At 52.8% G+C, this 21,393-nt stretch overlaps 1 protein-coding gene across 1 annotated transcript in view; it reads left to right on the forward strand.

Annotated features, from left to right (window-relative positions):
* Nucleotides 1–21,393, forward strand: part of LOC109502243 (translation initiation factor IF-2-like) — a 68,690-nt gene that overhangs the window by 22,265 nt on the left and 25,032 nt on the right. The gene's annotated exons all lie outside the window — the stretch shown is intronic.

Consider the following 21,393-nt stretch of genomic DNA (forward strand, 5'->3'; position numbering starts at 1 on the left):
GCCATCCAGTGAGCAGGCACTATATTATGTCCATTTCACAGATGAGGTAACTGAGGCACAGAGGTGGAGGAACAGCTGAAGTCACACAGCTGGTGGATGGCGGCGCTGAGACCCACAGCTGGCTCCGTGGCCTCTGCTGCCAGCTCTCGTGTGGTTTCCGTGTGGCTGCGAGAGCCACTTGTGGGCGCCTGCTATCCCGGCTCCCAGACCTCCCTGGCTGACTTCCTCCGTTGTCTCCCAGGGGCTGTGCTTCCAACACTTGGAGCCGCTCTTCCCGAGTCTGGGTTTCTCCTGCCCCTCCCCAGACTGGGAGCTCCTTGAGCACAGCGCCTGGATCTGATTCACCTGGTACCCCCAGTACCTGACCCAGGAGCAGGCGCCCAGGGCACCTGGTAAATGAGCCACTCATGGAGGTAATCACAGGGACCCTTGGGCACAGTGCTCGGCATCCTGTACATACTTGTTTGTACACTCCGGAAGGGCATTTATGGTGGTTGGGGGTGAGGCTCAGCCACCCAGCTAAGTTTGTACTAGTGCCTTCCGTATGCCAAGCTCCGCGTTAGGAACTGCGGATTACAGTGACAAGCATGACAGACAAACGTCTTTGTCCTCCGGGAGCTTTTGTTCTCATGGGGGAGGCATGCAATGAACAAGATACATATAATATAAAGCATTTAGTGATACATGCTAAGGAGAAAAAAATAAAGTGGGGAAGGGGGATGGGGAGTGTCTAGGAGGAGGTTGAAATTTTGATGAGTCAGACTTCTCTGAGAGGGTGATATTTAAGGAAGGGAGGGAGCGGGGCGCCTGGGTGGCTCAGTCCGTTAAGCTCCGACTTTGGCTCAGGTCACGATTTCACAGTCCATGGGTTTGAGCCCTGTGTCAGGCCCTGTCCGGGTAGCTCTGTGTCCGCAGTTTGGGGCTGGAGCCTGCTTTGGATTCTGTGTGTGTGTGTGTGTGTGTGTGTGTGTGTGTGTGTGTGTGTGTCTGTCTCTCTCTCTGCATCCCTCCCCCCCACCCCCGCATTCTGTCTGTCTCTCTGTCTCTCGAAAATAAATAAACGTCAAAAAAAATTTAAAAAAAGGAAGGGAGGGAGCTAGCTGTGCTGCTTATGGGGTGGGAGAGAGCATTCTAGGCAGTGCAAAGATCCTGAGACAAGAACTTACTGGGCGTGTTTGAGCAACAAGGAGGCCATTGTGCTTGGAGTAAGGTGAATGGAAAAGAGAACAGGTCAGAGTATTGGAGCTAAGAGAAGCAGGTGGAGGAAAGGAAAGGCTGGTGGGAGTTACATGGAGGGGAGGCACAGAGAGGGTCATGGTGGGCAGTGGCTTTGTCCTCTGCCCAGGAAAGGGACAGATGTGAGGGAAAGGCATAGGAGAGCGCTCTACTTTCTGTAGCTAAAAACAGTCTTGTAATCTTGACTGGGTTTTTTTTTTGCACCTTGTAGGCCCAGATGCAGCACTGAATTGCCTCAGTTTCCCCTCTAGACTCCTACTAGCTGTTCCCCTGTCCTGACCACAAGAAAATCCTGCCCACTGCTCCTCTGGAGTGGCACCTCCTTCTCCTCGGGTTTCTGCTGCCCACTCTGCCTGCCACCTCATATCTTGGGGAAGACTTATTCCAAGATCAGGTTCATTAGGGGCTAACCACGCAAGCTTCTGCCTTCCAGCCACTCCCCTCTGTGCTTCTGAGGTCCAGCCTCCAGGCACAGCCTGCCCCAGAATGATACAACTGTCTTCCCAAAGATAGGGAGATCCAGCGTTTGGAGAGGCTGGCAGTACCGAGACGAGGTTGTAAAGTGTGAAAGAGCCTTGCAGGCGAGGGGAGGTTGTGAGTTCAGTGGGGGTAGGGATGCGGCAAGGTCTCCTAATCCTAATTATCAAGAGTCTAGGCCGGCTGAGTGGAGGTGATGCCTGGGCGGCGGGGGCGGGGGGGGGGGTGTATGTGGACTGGATTTATTCTTCCGATCCCACACCCCACCCCAGAGCCCTAAGTGCTCAGCCTCGTAAATAAAACCTACCTAATAAATCTCCCCTGTAAATTTTCTGCGTAGAATTTCATTACTTGTCTCGTTTCCAGTCATTAGGTTTTAGTCCAATTTGGAGTTGCCCCGATGGCTGTGTAAATCATGCCTGCACTCTGGGGAGCGTGAACTCTGGGGAGAGATCACGCCTTGCCTGTCGGGGTGACAGCTTGAGCCTGGAGATCGGGACCCTGAGCAGTCGCCCGTGGGGTGTCAGCTGCTCTCAGCAAGCTCCCGCTGTCCTCCGCGCCTTGGGAAAAGGGGAAGGAGATAACATTAAGTGAGCACCTTACGTGCGCTGGGAACTTTACACATGTCATCTTGAACCCTCACCACAAGCCCCACAGTGTGGGAACTACTGTTTCTGTCTTACAGAATCAGACTGAGGCTCAGAGAGGGGAAGTGACTTGTCCAAGGCTGGTCTGCCTGGATGGTCTGCCTTTGAGCCCAGGTTTACCTGACTTCAGATCCATTGCATCCACTGCCTCCCAGCTTCATGGATGGAGGAAGCCGTGGAGAACCTAGCACAATGCAGCCTCTTCCATGAAGTGCTCCTTGGTTACCAGCGCGAGTCAACCCCTCTGTCGTCTGTTGCCCCGTATGAACTTTGAAAGATGTTGGGAACTTTCATCACATCCAGCGGCCTTCCATGACCTTTCATGTGCTGTGTTCTCTAACACATGGCTCCCCGGGCTTTTGATTCATATCCCTTTGCACACCTGTAATTATACATCCAGTTCTGTGATTGTCAGGTTATTGTCTTTCTTCCCTTTTAAAACGTAAGCTCTGTGAGGGTAGTGACCACATCTGCTTGGCTTACCAGTGCATTGCCAGTATCTGGTACAATATATAGCACGTAATAGGTAATCAATAAATTGTTCATTGAATAGACAGATGAAATAATAAATGAATGAAGCAGTCACTCCAGGATGGGGAAGAAGGTGTCAATATACCAGTGTCTCCATTGTGCAGGTCAGTTAGGGTCCCAAAGCCCAGTGGAGGTCTGTGTGGGCAGGGAGGATTCTGCCGCCCCATGCCCAGCCCCTGACTCAGTGCCGGTCTCAGTTCTCACGCCAACTTCAATCTTTAGCCCCAGACCCAGCTCAACGTCCAACCCCAGCCACAGCCCCTAACTCAGCTCTGACTCTGGTCTCAGCCCCAACTGGAACACACATCCAACCCCAACCTCAGCCTCACTACCAGACCTCAGCCCCATCCTAAATCTGATCCCAGCCTGAATTTCAACCATAACCTTGCCCCCAGTTTCAGCTGAGTCCAGCTCCAACCTTAACCTCAAGATCACTAGCCTTGGGACAGCGGTGGTTCCTTCTGGCCCATGGGTCGGGAGCAGCCACGGCCACCGGACGGTGGTTGTCCCGGCGGTCTGCCGTATTTCGCCCACTGCCTTAGAGAGGTCGCAGACCTGTTGGCTCCTTGTGGGGTCTCAGTAATAGTTTCTCATTGCTGTGTTGTTACAGTTTGCAAACCACGTACACATTTGTCAGCCTACCAGATCTTCGAACAGCTTGAGAAGTGTGCGTTTCTTTATGTTACATGGGAGGAAATGGGAGATTATTAAATGCTCTAGCTGGTTTGTGGCAAAGGGGGTGCTATAAACCAGCTCTTCTTACTCTGAGTTCCAAGCTGTCCCTAGTTCTCCCTGACCTGCTGGGAAGATGAGAGGGACTCTTGGTTCTGTGGTGTGTGTGTGTGTGTGTGTGTGTGTGTGTGTCTCTAAAGGAAGCAGGGACCACCCTGGGGTGGCCTTCACTAAGGGATGTGACAGAAGCAATCTTAGTATTTCCCACCCTGAGTTTAGGAGAACTAGAAAGGAGAGAAGGCTGAGGACTATGGAGGATCTCAAAGAGAGTGTGGATGGGGTTGAGGAGTGTTTGGTTAGGGTCCTGGCAGGAAGCAGAATTCCCTTCAAATGGGTTTACATGTACAGACTATAATGGATGGGCTACTTACAAGGCATGGGTGGAGTTTATTTTATTTTATTTTTTCTTAAGTGTTTATTCTTGAGAGAGAGAGACAGAGACAGAGCGTGGGCAGGGGAGGGTCAGAGAGAAGGAGACACAGAATCCGAAGCAGGCTCCAGGCTGTGAGCTGTCAGCACAGAGCCTGACATGGGGCTTGAACCCACGAGCCATGAGATTGTGACCTGAGCCGAAGTTGGACGCTTAACCGACTGAGCCACCCAGGCGCCCTGGCATGGGTGGAGTTTAGGAAGCAACAGGGGATGGTGAGGTCCCAGAGGCTGGCAATAGTCTGAAGCCTTTGCAACCTTTAGGGCTGATGCAGCAAGGTGGGGGAGATGGGCTGTCACAGCCCAGGAAGGGCTGGTGCTGTGGAGGACGGATGCCTGGTGCAAACTGTAGTCACGGAGAAACATAGCCACTGCCAAAAATGTTGCCCAGGAAAGAGGGGGTGGGGAAGGAATCCCTGACCTCCTCTCCCCCCTCCCTGTAATCTCTGCCGGTGTCTCCCACCAGCTGAACCCCACCTAGGGGCACCCAGGCCATGCAGTGTGCTGGGGTCAGCCTCCCAGGGCACAAAGCGGGGCTGAGGAGGGCAGGGATTGAATGTGGAGCAGGGGATCAAATGGCGAATAAACAGCACGAGGAGCAAGAGAGACCGAGGAGCAGGTCGTCAAGGAGAGACAGACAGACAAAGAGAAACTGAGCGAGGTGGAATGTGTGTGAGAGAGGCAGTGAGAAAGGGCTCAGCCTGTTTGTCTGGGCAGGTCTGCTGAACCCAAATCCGGCTCATCTGCGTCTCCTCAAATAAACTTCTGGGAAGTGAATGCCTGAAGCTGGCAGAGTGCAGAGAAGTCAGCAAATATGTGTGCAGTGAATTCTAAGCCTTCTGTTCCCAGCTCCTGGGAAGAGCAGCAGAGTCTTGGGTGTCCCTCCCCCCTGCCCCCACCCGGCATCCCAGTCCCCTGCCTTACTGCTCTGATCCTGGGAATGGCCCCCACCACGGGTGCATGGAAATAAGGAGAGAAACCTCGCACTTAGCAGATCTGGGGTCCAGAGAAATACAAGTAACACTGAGCAGTGAAGCTTATCTCTGAAGTTATGCAAGCCTTCACATGCACGATTTGATGGCACCCTCCTAACACCTCCGTGAGGCACGCTGGGCCAGGATTGTTGTTCCATTTTATAGGCAAGGAAACTAAGGCTAATAGGGAAGGGACTTTCCCAAGGCTGTTATGAGTTAGTGGTGGGCTATTGATTAGGACCTCACACTGAGCCCTAGCCCAGGCCCGGACTGGCCCTGAACCTGGCCCAGCACTAACCCCTGAACATGGCCTCACACTGAACCTCACATTATCTGGGCCAAGAGGTCTTGGTGGCCCAGGGTACCCTCGAGTGTTTTCATACTAATTCTGCTGTGGACAGACTCCTGGAATACCCTCGAGGCTTGGAATTTTTCCAAGAGAAACTTTTACTAAAAAAAGATCACTATTATTTTTGAAACATATTCTGTACTGGGCACCACGCTAAGCACTATGCTTGAGTTATCTCATCTAATCTCCTCAACAATTGATCATTTTGGTACTATTATTATCCTCACTTTTCACATGAAGGAACTGGGACTCTGAGAGGTTAACAAGCTTTACAGCATCCCTCAGCTAGTTCCTGGTGGAGCTAGGATTCAAATCTGGGGGTGGCCTGTGATAGAGGAGACTGGAGAGGGTTGCCTTCCTGCACCCCCAGGGGAAGGAGAGGAGGTCCAGAGGACCTGTGGGTCATGGAAAGAACATTCTCAGTCCTTCCCTGGACAAAGTATATGTAGTCCTTACACTGTTGGGCACAGTCCACAATGCATGGACATGTGTACTAGTCAGGGTCCTCCAGAGAAACAGAACAATAGGATATATTGAGATACACAGAAAGAGATTCATTATGAAGCTTGGCTCACATGATTATGGAGGCTAAGAAGTCCTATGACCTGCTACCTGCAGCCTGGAGGCCCAGGAAGTCCAGTGGAGTAGTTCTAGTCCAAATCCAGAGGCCTGAGAAGCAGGAGAGCCAAGTCCAAGTCTGAAGCACTGATGTCTGAAGGCAGGAGAAGACGGATGTCTCAGCTCATCAGAGAGCAAATTCGCCCTTCTGCCTTTTTGTTCAATTCAGGCCCTCGATGATGGGTTGGATGAGGGGTGATGTCAGCTCCCCCCCCTCCCACCAGGTGACGGTGATCTTCTCTATTCTGTCTGCTGGTTCAAATGCTAATCTCTTCTGAGAATGCCCTTGAAGACATTTCTAGAAATAATGTTTTACCAGCTATCTGGGCATCCCTTAGCCCAGTCAAGTTGACACATGAAACTAACCATCATAGGATGCTACACACTTGTGAGAGATATATGTCTGCCTTCCAAGAGAAGGCACTGATGTGTGTCAGGAGCCTTTCTACCCACCTTTGCAGTGCCGTGCACAGTGCTAGGCCTGGGAATGGCCAATTAAAGCCTCAGCTCAGAACTGCGAGGAGAAGAGATAAGCAGAGGACACTGTCCAGAAATGCTGGACCAGGGCTGAACTCCAGGGAGAGCTCAGGTCTCTTGCAGCCATCTAGTCCCTCAGGCAGCCCTTTCCGGGGTCTCCTTGTGCATCAATAACTCCCCTCCTGTGTCCTACCCCCTAGAGAGTCCCAGGAAGGAGAAGGGGACTCAGAATTTCCACCCTTCTATCTGTAGGGCAGTGTGAGATGTGGAGAGGCTGAGCTTGGAGACCTGGCATATTTATGCTTATGGGCAAGTTCCTCACCCTCTCTGGCCCGTTTTCTCACATGCAAAGGGAAGCAGCGTGCTTCAGTGATTCCCGGGATCGCTACACACTGATTTCCCCCGCTGGTCCTTCAGCCCTGAGCCCTGCAGCATCTCCTCGACTTGCTCCTCCCCACCCTTCTCCAGCCTCTGGGCAGAGACTCTGGCCATGGTGCTGAAGGCGGCCATGGCCTCTACACGGGCTTGGAGGTATGGAGGTGAGCAATGTACCCATCCCAGGATTTGTGAGGGCAGAGGAAAACTACCTTAACTGAGTGCCTGCTGTGTACCAGCCTCTCTGCTCTTCACTTTACCTTTGTTGTCACACTGGCTGGTCACAGTGTCCCTTGGAGGAAGAGATTATCATGGGGAAACTGAGTTTCAGGAGTGTGGGTCCCACAACCTTCTAGAAAGCAGAAAACTACTCTCCTGACTTTGGATTTCGAGTAGCCTTGGTTCCCAGAGATGGTCCTGGGACAATTAAGGGCAGCTGAGAAAACAGTGACACGCAGAAATGGTTGATAAAACTGTGAAGGAACGTCTGTTGGCATTGGTTCTGAGCCCGCGGCCAGAGATGAATGATTGAAACACCAGGCTTGTTAAAGCGAGAGCACGTTTGATTTCTCTCCCCTGCACTGCATGCGATTTCGCTGGAGGGAAGTTAGCAATCAGCTAATTGACATTGAATTAACCATGAAACTCAGCCCGTGCCTTCTCTCTGAAGCGCTCTCCAGCAAGACTTTATCAAGGCTTTGAATTATTGATTATTACTTATAGCTCTGATGGGGTGATTTACTTTTATTTGTTTTCACGTTGGGTGTCCTTCATAAGTGTCCCTGAGAGTGGGAGGCACCCAGACAGCAGGGCTTTTTACCTGAGGAACAGGGGAGAGTCTAGGGACAGAGGTCTGGAGAGTCCCTTCTGCCCCAGAGAAATGAACCTGTTCTGGTCAAACCATGGAACTTTTGTTTTTTGTTTTTGGTGCAGTTACTGTAGCAAGGCCTAGCCTAATCTAACAGGGACCCTGAGGGCTGGCTTCCTTCCCGATTCCTTATGATACCAAGCTTAGAATCTGAATGAGCTGTGTCCCTATCCCTGCCATCTGAACTCTGTCTGTAAAGACTCTTACTGGATGTCTATTTCAGCTCCTTCAGATACCTGAATTCTTTCATAGCACCCAAACCAAATGGCTTTCTGGACTCTGCCTGCATATTCTGCATATCCTCGAGGCAGGGAATCCACTCTCTCCTGAGTCAATCTTTTCAAACGTGCTCAGCTCTCGACTGTCTCCCTTGTCTGTGTAAGTTCCACTTGTCTGGGAGGACTCTGCTCCATGGAGCCCCACAGAGTAGTTTCATTCTTTTCTGTCCCATGACAGCTTTTTAAGAATCTGAAATTAGACATCTGAAGCCGCTCCTCTTCCAGGCCAAACATGTTTTCAACTCTTCCTCACAAGACTAGATTTCCAGCCCCATCTTTGATTTGGTCTCCTCTTTTGTTGGGAATCCGTGTGTCTTGGAGGCTCTGAAAACACAACACCTAGAACTGATACAGCACTCTAGATGTGGCTGGAGAGTGGTCGAGCTCTCAGAACCATCAGCTTCTTCAGGTTGGATGCCAGACCTTTAATGATGCAGCCCAACTGAGATGGATGGCTTCATCCTAGGGCAGAGGCATGTACTTCTCATCGAATTCACGTGCTACTCATATTTCCCAGCTTCCTTATGGCCAGGCAGAAGAACCATGTGACCAATCTGGCCAATGGTCTATGAGCTGAAGTGAAATGTGACATTCTGGAATGAAACATTTAAGAGTTGGTGAATGACATTCCAGCTCTTTTTCCTCGCCATGGTGACCTGGAAGCCTTGTGTTCCAGATGGTGTTGCTGTAAGACACAAGCAACTTAGATCAGATGCCACATTAGAGATGGGCAGCACACATGGGCAGATGTCATGCGGAGATAATGTGCTCGACAGGGGTCACTCCAGGCAAATGTCATTGTGCCGATGCACATCGATTTTGAATGCCTAATGTCCTTGTGGAAGAAAAGAAGAGAGGGAGCTTACATATTTGAGCACCTACTATGTGCAAGCTATAAATGATATCTAGTTTGTTTCTCACAATTCTGTGGGATAAAGATTATTCATATTTGAGAGATGAGGAGACTGAGGCCTAGAAAGTGTGTGAGCTGGGAACTTGACTTTAAACACTGCCTGCTTTTAATCACCACCAGACTCCCAAGACGTGCCCTCGGCTCAATCTCTCATTGTCCTTCACCTTGACAAATGCACCATTTCCTTTCTTTCCTAAAATATTTCAGAATCGTGAGGCACTGTGGTATGTTTCGAGCCTCAGTTAACCCTCCTGAATTTGGGGATAACACTAGTACCTACTTCTTAGGGTTGTCCTAAGGATTAATTGAGTTGACATGCATAGAACCGTTAGCACAGAATTAACATTATTTAAGTGTTAGTTAGTCATATAGTAGTAGCCAATATATATGGGGTACTGTGTGTACTACGTGCCAGATACATTGCCAAGTGCTTGCTTCATTTTATTTAATCCTCAAAATGACCCTTGAGGCAGGTGTTAGCGCCCTCATTTTCAGCTGGGGAAATTGAGGCTTTAGAGAACTTGAGTGAATTATCCAAGTTCACATGCTGAGGCAGTGGCAGTGTAGCACTCTGAATTTTGGTCATCTGAGGTTAAGGCTGTGCTGTGTGAGGTCAGAGCAGAAGAAGAATAATAAGATGGGAATAACTTCTATGTACTGAGTGGTTATTACATGCCAGGAACAGTGCTCCTGTATATAATCTTAATTTTCAAAACGGTCCTCTCTGAGGCAAGTCCTGTAATGAGCCGAGTCTTTTGACACGAGAGACAGAGTAAGCGAGAGGAGGTAACTTACTCAAGATCTCCCGACCGGGACATTGCGGTGGGGATCTGGACCCATGTTGTCGACAGCTCTTGCACTCACCCAAGTAATCACCTTGATAGCAGGGAACGTGTGCATGTTACCTCCTCCGACTGTGATGGGATGCTTGGATTAAAAAATGCATTGTCAGGGGCGCCTGGGTGGCTCAGTCGGTTGAGCGTCCGACTTCGGCTCAGGTCATGATCTCGCGGTCCGTGAGTTCGAGCCCCGCGTCAGGCTCTGGGCTGATGGCTCAGAGCCTGGAGCCTGTTTCCGATTCTGTGTCTCCCTCTCTCTCTGACCCTCCCCCGTTCATGCTCTGTCTTTCTCTGTCCCAAAAATAAATAAACGTTGAAAAAAAAATGCATTGTCAGGGGCGCCTGGGTGGCTCAGTCGGTTGAGCGTCCGACTTCGGCTCAGGTCATGATCTCGCGGTCCGTGGGTTCGAACCCTGCCTCGGGCTCTGTGCTGACAGCTCAGATCCCGGAGCCTGTTTCGGATTCTGTGTCTCCCTCTCTCTCTGACCCTCCCCTGTCATGCTCTGTCTCTCTCTGTCTCAAAAATAAAAAAAAAATAAACATTACAAAAAATGCATTACAACACTGTATGTTAACTGTACTGGAATTAAAATAAAAACAAATCATACCGAAAGCAAAAGAATTCAAGAAATTTTAAGAGGAAGGGACACAAAGCTCCACTGGGCAGAGGCCAACACAAAAGAACTGGGTGTTGAATTGCTGGCCTTCCCATGGCTCCAGGTGGTATGAGCAGGTCACAACCGGTTTGATTCAACTTCATTGAGTCTTGGCCAGCTCTATGCATTTTGAGCTGGCCCCGACAGGTCTGGTTTGATTCGAGCCAGCTTGAATCAGTTAGATCTAGTTGCAGCCAGTTGGGACCAGCCTGAACTGGATTGACCTAGTTTAAGCATGTTTGTCTCTTCAGCCTTAGCGTCTTGACTCCCTGTGGATGTACTTCTCTTGGACTCCCTGGTCAGATGGCTTTGGTTGGGACGCTAGTGAGAGAGAGAGTATTAGTTATTAACCTTACAGGGGCCAGCCTTTGTACCCACGGGGGCCTGCAGCTTGAACACCTCAGTGGTGAGCCCTGGCTTGGCCAACTCTGCCAGACCACCTGTCCTTCATTTCCCTTCTCTGTCCCCATAGAGTCCCCTGACCATGTGCTCTGACCTCACCCTTTCCTACCCTAGAAGTCAGCCCTTCCTTCAATTTCTTTTTGGGGGTACAAACCCAGGGGATCCCGGCATGCTGATCTAGGATGGTCCCTGAGCACAGGCTTATGCCCATGTGGGGGTGGTGCCCCCTGTAATGTGTGACTTGCTAGTGTCGCTCACTTTATTGCCAGACCCTAAAGCAGATGTGACTTGCACCACTACCCTGGCGATTCAATTAAACATTGATGTGCATGGGGACTGGGGGAGGAGGGTGGGCAGAAAGGGCAGGTGCTGGCTAATGGGATGCCACATCACATCATCATCCCACAGAAACCATGCCCCCTTCAGAGAATCATGGCGGCTGAAGGCAATGAGGACCGAGCAGGCTTAGGGACAGGGCCTCCACGTGGGCTTGCTGCTCTGTTCCCAGCTGGACCGGACAGCGATGGAGCTGTGGGACTGAACAGAGCCAGGAAGAGTCAGAAAACCAGCACCAGCCATTGCCTAGAGCTCACCATCCCCAAGACTGGCCATCTCCTCCTTCCCTGTCGGTGCCATGCCCAAGGCTATGAGTATTTTGGTTAGTGACCAGGGATGGCAACCTGGTTGGGAATGTATATCCTTAGAACTAGAAGAAACTTGTCCGGCACAGGTACCCATGGCCACGCAGACTTTCAGTAGCAGGCCAGCCCATGCTCCTTCCACAGGCCTGTGGGATCCATTCCATATATCTAGAGAATAGAGAGCAGAATAGAGAGAAGGAGGGTGTCCCGCTCAAGGTCAGAGCCTTTTGTACCATGTTTTGTGCACCCTCCCCTGCACTGAGGCCAAATCACTGGACAGAGCTAGTTCTCTGCTTCCCCCCTGCCCCCGATTCCCCTATCCTGTCACCTCCCCCTGCCATGAAGCAGGCCATGCCAGGGCTCTTGGGACCCTAGAGGATCCTTCCTATTTCCTCGGTGGGTCCCAGTTCTTCAGGCCCTAAGAGGAGGGATGGGGGCCACAAAGGAAAGGGGTGATGGGTCTATGCATGTTAATCGGCGGGAGGGGTAGGGCGGATCTCAATGGACTGTGCCTATCCAGTTTGTCCTAAGGTCAAAGACAGACTCCAAGGGACCAACTGAGCCCAGAAACAACTGTGTCCAGAGAATGACGGCTGGCTGTGCCTAGGGATTGCCCTGCCCAGGGGCTGGTGACTGTGCCCAGGGAGCAGCCATATCTAGGGACTGACCATGCCTATGGAATGGCTATGCCAGGGACCCACAGTTCCCCAGGACCAACTGAGCCTAGAAACAACTGTTCTCAGGAGAACAACTGATCTCAGAGACCCTCGGAGGAGTGTGTGGAGCTCATCTTTGCCCTGGGACTGACTTCGTCCACCATGACTGCCTGAGGGCTGACTGGACCCAGGGGCTACCCATGCCCAGGGACTGATTATGCCAGAAGATGTCTGTGCCTAGGGACCAGCTGTGTGTAGCCTGACTGTGCTCATAGACGGTTTCCAGGGACCATCTATGGCCAGAGACTCACGTTGCCCGCTGACCAATTGTGTTCAAGAACAGCTATACCTGGCAGGGGCACCTGGGTGGCTCAGTTGTTTAAGAGTCCGACTTCAGCTCAGGTCGTGACCTCACAGTTTGTGAGTTCGAGCCCCGCGCCAGGCTCTGGGCTGACGGCTCGGAGCCTGGAACCTGCTTGGGATTCTGTGTCTCCCTCTCTCTGCCCCTCCTCTGCTCGCGCTCTGTCTCTGTCTCTCTCAAAAATAAATAAACATTAAAAAAAAAAAAAAAAGAAGAGCTATACCTGGCAAACCAGCTGAGCCCAGGGACTGGCCCTGCCCAGGACTGGACTGGGCACAAGGATGAACTGTATCTGGACATCTAAGACCCACCGTGCCCAGGGACCAGCTGTCCCTAGGGAGTCTGGTGGGGAGCAGAAGCTTTTCTACCTGGAGATAGTCATGCGCCTGGCATACGGGCTGCCCGGATGCATGGCACCATGCCTGGTGTGGGGGCCTCTGGCAGCAGCTTTTCTTCTGGGACAGTGGGAGGAAGCCTGTGCCCTCAGTGCAGGCAACCTCAACCCACCCCCACCTCCCCCATTTCGGAGCCCAGTGAATAGAGAAAGAGAGAGAACACAGAACTATTGAGCACCTATTCTGTATCAGCATGCTCGGTCCTTCCTTGCCATGATGTCATTTCATCCCAGGGACAACCCCAGAAGGTAGTAGGTATCATCCTCATTTACGGGTAAAGAAACTGAGGCTCACAGATGTGAAAATTCTTTGCTGGCCTTTCGACTCCAGAGTTCTTAGGCACGCTGCTATTCTGCCTATAAGACTGTGGCTTCCCGCACTCCATGTGGCGCCCCCCCCCAACCCCCAAGCAGAGGGAGAGGGTTGGGGCCTCCCCCAGCTTACAGAAGAGGAAACTGAGGAAGGACCCGAACCCGGACATCTAGTCTGCACTTGGCAAGTTAAACCCGCTCCTGGCAGCGGCCCTGACCTCTCAGGCATGGGAAGGGCACTTGGCAGGCCTGGTAGGAAGGGCTTCCTGCGGGCTGCATTCCTGCCCGCTGTCTTGGAGGCAGGCAGGCTGGGGTGCGGAGGCCGTCGGCCTCACACAAGCCCCCTTTCATGATGCCCAACAAGGCTCCCTCAGAGCCGGGACTCGGCTGTGCAAACACGCACATCTGGGCTGCTGGCCGGAGCAGGGCAGCGGAACTCCCCCGCAGCTGGCCAGCTGCTCCTGACCTCTGGACAAAGGGAGCTGTGGCCCCGTGGGGGCTCCCAGGGAACTTGGGGCTCTGGAGGGTACAGCCCCTACGCGGCCCTCCACGGGGAACTGTCCTCTCTGGCTGCTGCCTGTCACTTTCATCAGGGCTGGAACTCGACACTGACAGTGTTTCCTGCTGAGGGCACGCTCTCCCCCGCCCCCCCACCCCACCCCCCCACCCCCAACCGGGCCCACACCCAGCCAGAATGAAGAAAATAGCACAAAGGCTTCAGGCAGCGAGGGGCTTGAGTGGCTTCAAAGACGCCTCTGAACAGCCACCCCATCCGCACGGAGTTTGTTATTTCACGGAGGAGAAAGACCCGAATCAAATAATCGCACACGCAAAAAAACAATGATAAATGACGGCGAACTCTTACATCTGTGTTTTTCAGGTTCTAGGCGTTGCGTTTGGTGCTTTACACATTTCAACTCATTTCATCCTGATAACAACCCCCTGAGGGCGATATGATTATTATGCCCATCCGTACGTATAGATTAGGTGGTTGAGGCACAGAGAGGTTCGGTGACTCACTCAGGGCCACACAGCTAGTAAGTGGCAGGGCCAGGATTTGGACTCCGTGTACATTCTTAACAATGACGCACATTTATGGATCCCTGTAAAGGCAGTGACGGGGAAGGGGGATGTCACTGGAGAGGGAAATAGGATTTGAGTTTAGGGAAGATCGCTTTGGTTGCTGGGAGCAGCTCTGAGGGTCCGGATCGTAGGCTGTCACAAGAGTATAAATGAGAGGCGGTGGAGGTGTGGCCTGGATTAGGCCTGAGGAGAAGAAGACGGGTCTGGGGGAGATAGCCTCTGGAATGGTGGTACCTGGCAGCTGACTGGGTGTGGGAGTGAGGACTCCACCCTGCATTTGGAGGTGAGCCAGCTGGGTCCCAGGTGCCTTCTTCACATGCCTGGCAGGACCCCTTTGGCTCTCCCACCTGCCCAGAGGCAGGAGGAGTGGTCTGTGGGGCATGTCTGTAGTGCTCCAGCTCCAGGAGCTGAGGGAGCAGGGGGAGAAGTCAGCGGTGCAGTGGAGGAAGCTCCACATTGGGCATCAAACATGGATTTAAATCCTGCCTTCTCTGGCAAGCTGTGAACTTGGTGACTCTGGGTGAATCGCCTGCGTCGCAGAACCTTCATTTCTTCTGCAGTCGAAGAAATGGTGCCTCCCTGGCAGGACTCGTGTGAGACATTGGATATGAAAGGAGCCGCAAAGGGAGAGGCTGAGACTGTTGCAGCTGCTTAAAGCTTCACTTGAGGCCCCCTTCTGTGTGACGGGGGGTGGGCAGGGAGGGCGCAGGGGACCTGCCTGGCAGGCAGAGAGAACAGTCCTGCCTGAGTTAGTACCTGGAGTGGGGCCAGCTGGGAAGGGCATCCCTCATTCATTTCAGCTCATCCTCGCATTTAACAAACGTTTAACTGAACATCTACTAAGTGCCGAGCCCCGTCCAAGGGGCTGCGGTATTGAGATGAAGCGAGGTCTGCCCAGTCCTGGCTTTCCAGAGCTCCCTTTCCAGTGGGGGCAGCCGGTAGCGCTGAGCAAGAATAATTAACCAAGAGGGTCGTGAAAGCCCCCAGTGAGGTAAGGAGAGTGACCGGGGAGAGGGGCTCCTCCAGCTGAGGCCTAGCTGACAGAAGAAGGCAGCCTAGAGGCGCCAAGGGGAATGTCTGGCCCCCTTGGGTGTCTGGTGAGAAAGGAGGGGTGTTGGTGGCAGAGGCCTCGAGAGATAGGAGGGAAGCCAGCTGCCTTTCGGCTCCGCAGGCCCTTCTAGGGAGTGTGAACTTGACTCCAGGAGCGATGGGAAGCCTTTGAAAGGATTAATGCCAGGCCAGGGCAGAATCGGATGCACTGGTTACTCCAGTTGTCTTGCAGAGAACCAGCTTAATTGGGGGAAGGATCCTGATGCGCTCCAACTCCTGCTCCCTTCCCCCAAAGGACCACACCTCTGTCGGTGTAGGCCTTACCTGCCCTCCACGCCCCCACCCCTCTTTCAGCGGGCTCCAGAGGTGCCGTGGCCCCCCAAGAGCACCAAGAGGCAGAGGGCTGAGGCGGAGGGCTGGCTGACTGCCCCGGGCAGGCTGGGCTGGAAGCCCACAGGCGGGGACCCAAGTGCAAGGGCAGTGGGCGCACGCCGGGCTGCCCTGCCAGCTTCCACCCACCATGCGGGGCAGGCCCCCCACCCCCACCCCGCATGGGGCTTTTGAATTAAAAAGTCTTAACTTTTTCTTTTAAATGGCAGCTCTGTGTACTGTACATGGTAATTAATACATTAGCATTTATGCAAAATACCATCGCAGCCGGGCTGGTATGTCAGCTGCCTTCCTGAGCTGTAAAAATGTGAGCGCCCCGAGGTACCTCAGACGGGCCCCCCCCAGCCCCCCTGCCCACCCGCCCCCAGCAGACGGCTCCGTCTGACCTGCGCCGTTCACTAACACCCACCGGCGTGTGTCTGCGCACGCTGGCCAATGTATATGGTTCCTCTTACGAGGGCCTGCGGGTGGGCAGACCTGTCCTCGCCTGTGCACGTACACACACTGCCTGTGTTCGGATGAACGCGCGTGTGCGGTACACGAGGGCATCTCTGTGTCTGCGTGTGCCTGTGTGCCGGTCTCAGACGCGTGGTTCTGTGTGAGCATCTCCGAACGTACATGTGTGGACATCTCTGTGTGCCGTGTCCGCAGGTGGTTTTGTATTTGCAACTAGGTACCTGTGCGGGTCTGTCTGTGTGTGTTCCTGGGCAGTGTCAGTGTGTGTCCGTGTGCATCCATGCGGGTTATGCACGCACGTCCCTGTGGGCACGCGTATGCCTGTTCATATTCATATGTGTGCATCGCTGGGCGCTAGTGTGTCAGAGCCTAGGTGTGGGTCACTAGGCATGCCTATGGGGGTCTGCCATTTGTGTCTGTGCATCTGGGTGTTAGTAGGGCACTGTGTGCCTCTGTATGTGTTTGGATATACCCGTGTGTGCCCCTATACATGCAGAAGTGTGTGTGTGTGTGTGTGTGTGTGTGTGTGTGTGTGTGTGATGCTTGCTAGAATGGCTCAGAAAGGCGAACAGTGACACCTGGGGTCAGGCTGGGGCTCTGAGGGGCAGAGCCTCTCTGGGGCACTTGCTGGCTCTGAGGTCTTGGGAAAGTCACACCTCAGTGTCCTCATCTGTAAACTGGGACTAATGAAATCTACCCTGCCCCCAAACAACAATAATATTCACTGGGTACTGGATGCCCTGCAGTCAAATGGGGGAGATGAACCCATAAGCAGGTGATAGCGCAGGGGGCTGCAAGGAACGTCACTTAGCCCCGACAAGGAGATGGGAGATGGGCTTAGGGAAAGCGTCTCTGAGCGGGCAATTGTTGAGCGAATCTTGGAGGATGAGGAGGGGTTAGCAGATGAAGAAGCCCAGAGGGTGAGCCAGCCTGAAGGAGTGCAGATGTGGAGTGGTCTGGCCCATTCCGACTGGCTGGAGACCAACCAGCAGCGAGCTGGCAGCAGTCGGGGACCTGCCTGGTGGGTCATCCAGGGCCGCCCATACTGGGGCAATGGGGGGCCAGTGAGGGCCTCCTTAAAGGAGAGGGTCAGGGTCAGAGGAGAGCCTCACTCTAGCTTCTGCAGGGAGGAAGGACTACGGTGGGTGCCTGTCTGCTGAGGGGTAACCTGAGCCCAGGCGGTGGGGGAGAAGAGAAGGCGAATGGGTCAGAGGGAATGGCTGAGTCAGCATCCACAGTAGGCAGAGATTGATTCGATAATGAAGTGCCGGGAGGGAGGGGGAGAGCTGGGAGGGGGCCCACCCCATCTGTGGCCCCAGTGATTGGGTGGTGGATGAGGCTGTCCACCGAGACAGTGGACGCAGAAGGAGGAAGGAAGGGGGTCTCTCTGGAGGGAGGGTGGCGAGTTTTAGACCTCTTGAGGCTGCAACACCCGTGAGATATCGTTCATTCATTTCATTTACTCATACATTCCCCGTGTATCAGGCATCTGAGAGACCAGGATGAACAAGACAGAAGATTGTCATAGGCAGAGGTAAAAGCAGGTGCCGAGGCCCAGTAGGAAGATACCGTGGGGTCTGGGAAGAGTAATAATGAACGGCTCAGGAAGGCGGGAGAATGTAGGAGAGGGGAGTGAGCACGTGAAATGTTTGGGGATGGCAGTGTGGGGCAGGCACTGGCGGTTGGGGGTTGCATTTTAGGAAACCCTTTCTTTTCTCTTCTTGCCCATGTTTGTAGCCCGCTGAAGGATCCCTGGGTTTCTGATTGGTGAAATGGGGCTGATGCGCTGTACAGCGTTGTAAAATAGAGCGATGCTGGGCCCTGGTAATATGTCCCTGCCGTCAAGGAACTTCCAGAAACAGACACTACGTGTGGTAGGTGCCCTGAGAGGGGCCAGTGCGTAATAAGTAGCCAATACCCGCTTGTTGAATAAAGTGCCCATTGAATGGATAGTAGCACAGGGGTCTGGGGAGCTGAATAAAGGAGGCATCGACGGGTGGGATCCATCTGGGAGCAGGGGAGTTATTAGGGAAGACTTCCCAGACGAGGTGACTCCCAAGTTGGGTCCTAGAGAATGAGTAGGAATTACCCAGGGGAAGTGGGGTGGGGTGGGGGGAGCAGCATGGGCCAAGGTGTGGAGGTAGGACAGCACGGCGGGCTGGGGGAATTGTAAGTCATTCAGTGGGGCTGGAGCACACGATTGTGCAGGGTGAAGAGTGTAGATGGGTGCGGTCGGAGCACGACCAAGGTCTTGTCACAAAAGACCTTGAGCGTCAGCCTAAGGGGCTTGGATCCCCCGGCTACCCTCCCCCCATGGGCAGTGTGGAGCCTTAGGTACCTTTTAAGCAGAGGAATGGCTGGTGAGTAAATTTTGTAGAAATCATGCTGGGTACTGCGTACTGACTGAGGGAGGGCAGGACTAAGGACAGGGAGCCCAGTCTTTTGTGGCTTCGTTTGGAAGTAATGACCGTGCTGCTATACCTCTTGGATTTATCTTAAGGGATGGGGCACCAAGGCTTTTAAAAATTATGGCATGCACTGGGCGAGCAGCAGGAACCCTGGTTTCAATCCTGCACCCTGCCATTATCTTGCCCTGTGACCTTGACTTGGCCAAGTCAATTAGCTTCTGAGAGCTTTAGGTGGTTCGTAGGTCAGGAGACCGGCAGGAGGTGATCCAGGTAGAAAGGGAGGGTTGCTGGGAAGGGCTTTGTTTCCCTTACCTCCTGGGCACCAGGGGGCAGGGAGGGGGCCTGCTGCTTCCCTCCTTCCCTCTCCTCCTAAGGAGGAGGGTGAGGACGAGGACAAGGGCAAGCTCATGTATTTTCATGCCGTGGCCTCGACACTCAGCCCCACAGTCCCAGCTCACAGAGGCTGGGAGGCTGCTCTGGGGTGGGCCGACCCCGCCCACCAGCAGACACTCCGCTATTGTTCAAAATGGAATTGGTCCCAGGAAGCTTGGAGCCTGTGAAAACCACCATGAATTTTGCAAAACAGCTCTGAGGCGGTAAAGCATGTCAGAAGAATCAAATGTGGAAATCCCTATTTAGAAACTCCACTCCGGACAGGCATGATGTGCCCGGAGAAGGGATGGGGCAGGGGCTCGGGCCCTAAACGTCCTTCCGCTGGAGCCTCGGGAGTGTGCCCAGCCGACGCCAGAGGAGAGACAGCCCCTTGGCCCGGGCTTCTGCCTGGTTCACCTGGCCTCGGATCGAGTCCTTCCCAAGGCAACCCCCCCCCCCCATCCTTGCCCAACGTACCTATACTTTCTTTCTCTTTTGAAAGCAGCTTTATCATTTTGTAAAAAAGGATACATATGCTCGTTGCAAAAAATTCAGACAATATGGAAAAGTTCAAAGAAAAATGTAAAAATCACCTCAGATTTCACCATCCAGAGATAACCACATAACATTTTGGTGAACGTCCTTCCAGACTTCTCTCTGTGCATAAATATACACAAATAGATTCCACGTATGCAATTCTACCCTGAGTGAGATCAGACGCCACATGCTGTTCTGTCACCTGTTTTTTTTCCCCCACTCAGCAATATGTCATGGGCATCCTTCATATCAATACATGTAGATCAACCTCTTAGTTTTAATGCCTGCATTATGTGTGTGGATAGACCTCACGTTACTTACCCAGTCCCCAGCTGATGGTGATATGTGTTTTTCCAATTGGTTTGCTTTTACAGATATCCCCGCAACGAACTTCTATGTGCATACATCTTTGTGAATTTCATTCATTCATTCGTTCATTCGTCCGTTTGTTTGTTCTTTCGTTCATGCCACAAATGTTACCAAGTGCATTCTGCGTACCAACCCCGGGACCAGGCTGGGGGTAGAAAGGGCGAGTGAAACAACGTGGTCAGTGCTTGCTTTTACAGAATTTATGACGTAGTGAGGAGACAGGCCATTCAGCCCCTGCCAGCAGGGGAGACAGCAGTTTTCTTTGCATTGAGCTTGTGTCTTAAGTGCTTCCACAAAATAACGATCCAATAAGCATGTGATGCGGAGTGCACAGAAAAAGTGCTCAAAGCATGAATGAAAAGTTCCAGCTGTGAGCGAGTAAGACCAGAGAAGATAACCTAGACTGGGGAGTCAGGGAGGGCTTCTCTGAGGGGTTGGCACTGAGGTTGAAAGATGAACGGGCAAGAGGCAGGGTCAGCGGATGGACGAGGGAAGGGTAGGTGGATGCGGAGGGGAACAGCGTGAGGATTTCACTTGGGGGGAGCGGTAGTTTCAATTATTAACATGCAGAAGATTCCTAAAGATGGAATTGCTGGGTCAGAGAATAAAAGCAGAGTCTGTGTTTCCATCTCACGTTATATCTCGCTGCCCGCAAAGGTGTTCTGAGATTCAGTAAGAGCGGGCACAGAGGGTTAAGCCCAGCGCTCATGTGCAGGAAGCGAGCCGGTCACTGCTGTTGCCATTATTATTATAATTATCTCTGCTAATATAATCGGTGAAAAATGATATCTCATCTTTGTTTTTAACCAACGTGTCTTTTTTTTTTTTTTTTTTTTTGACTCTGCAGGAAATGAGCCCTTGGGGGGAAATGAACTATCTTTCTTTCTTAAGCCACCTTTGTCAGAACCTTCCTGTGCCCCTTGGCGGGGCGGGAAAGCTCTCTCTGTCCCATCCTCACAGCAGAGCGCCGGGGACTTTGAGATGACTCCAAAGCCCGTGTGGCTCAGGGTGTCCCAAAGCAGGTGCCGCTCGGAGAGGAGGGTGGCTTGGGACCTGTGTCGGCTGGCTGGGTGTTGTGCCCGTGGGGAGGGACAGGCGGAGAGGTGGGGGCCCCAGAGGCAGAATCCACATGCTATTAGAAGTGCTTAGAGATCCCCGGAGCTTCTGGATGATGTTAACGCAGCTGTATGAATATTAACAGAGTGGCCATTAATATTGATGACGATAATAAGCAAGTGTGAGTATTATTCTTAAAGAGGGCTGTTGCTTCAGCTGTTGCCTCCCTTCATTGAGACGCTTCTGAGGTTCTCGGCCTTCCTCTTCCCAGACCTCACGCAAGACTCAATGGCATCCTCGTGACGTCTGCCCGGGCAGGGACTGAGCCAAAAAGGCATTTCCGACACTTCGGATTGGACGAGAATCAATGCAGGAAACCCGAGTTTCCGTCCCAGGCGCGCCGTGGGCCGTGTGAGCGGGTCGGGGGGGCGGCCAAGGGATATATCTGCTTGTATATGGGCCGCCAGCTGTGAGGACTGTGCTTCTGACCCGCTCGGGCATAAGGCC

This window comes from Felis catus, chromosome C1 (assembly GCF_018350175.1).
Source record: "Felis catus isolate Fca126 chromosome C1, F.catus_Fca126_mat1.0, whole genome shotgun sequence".
NCBI lineage: Eukaryota > Metazoa > Chordata > Mammalia > Carnivora > Felidae > Felis > Felis catus.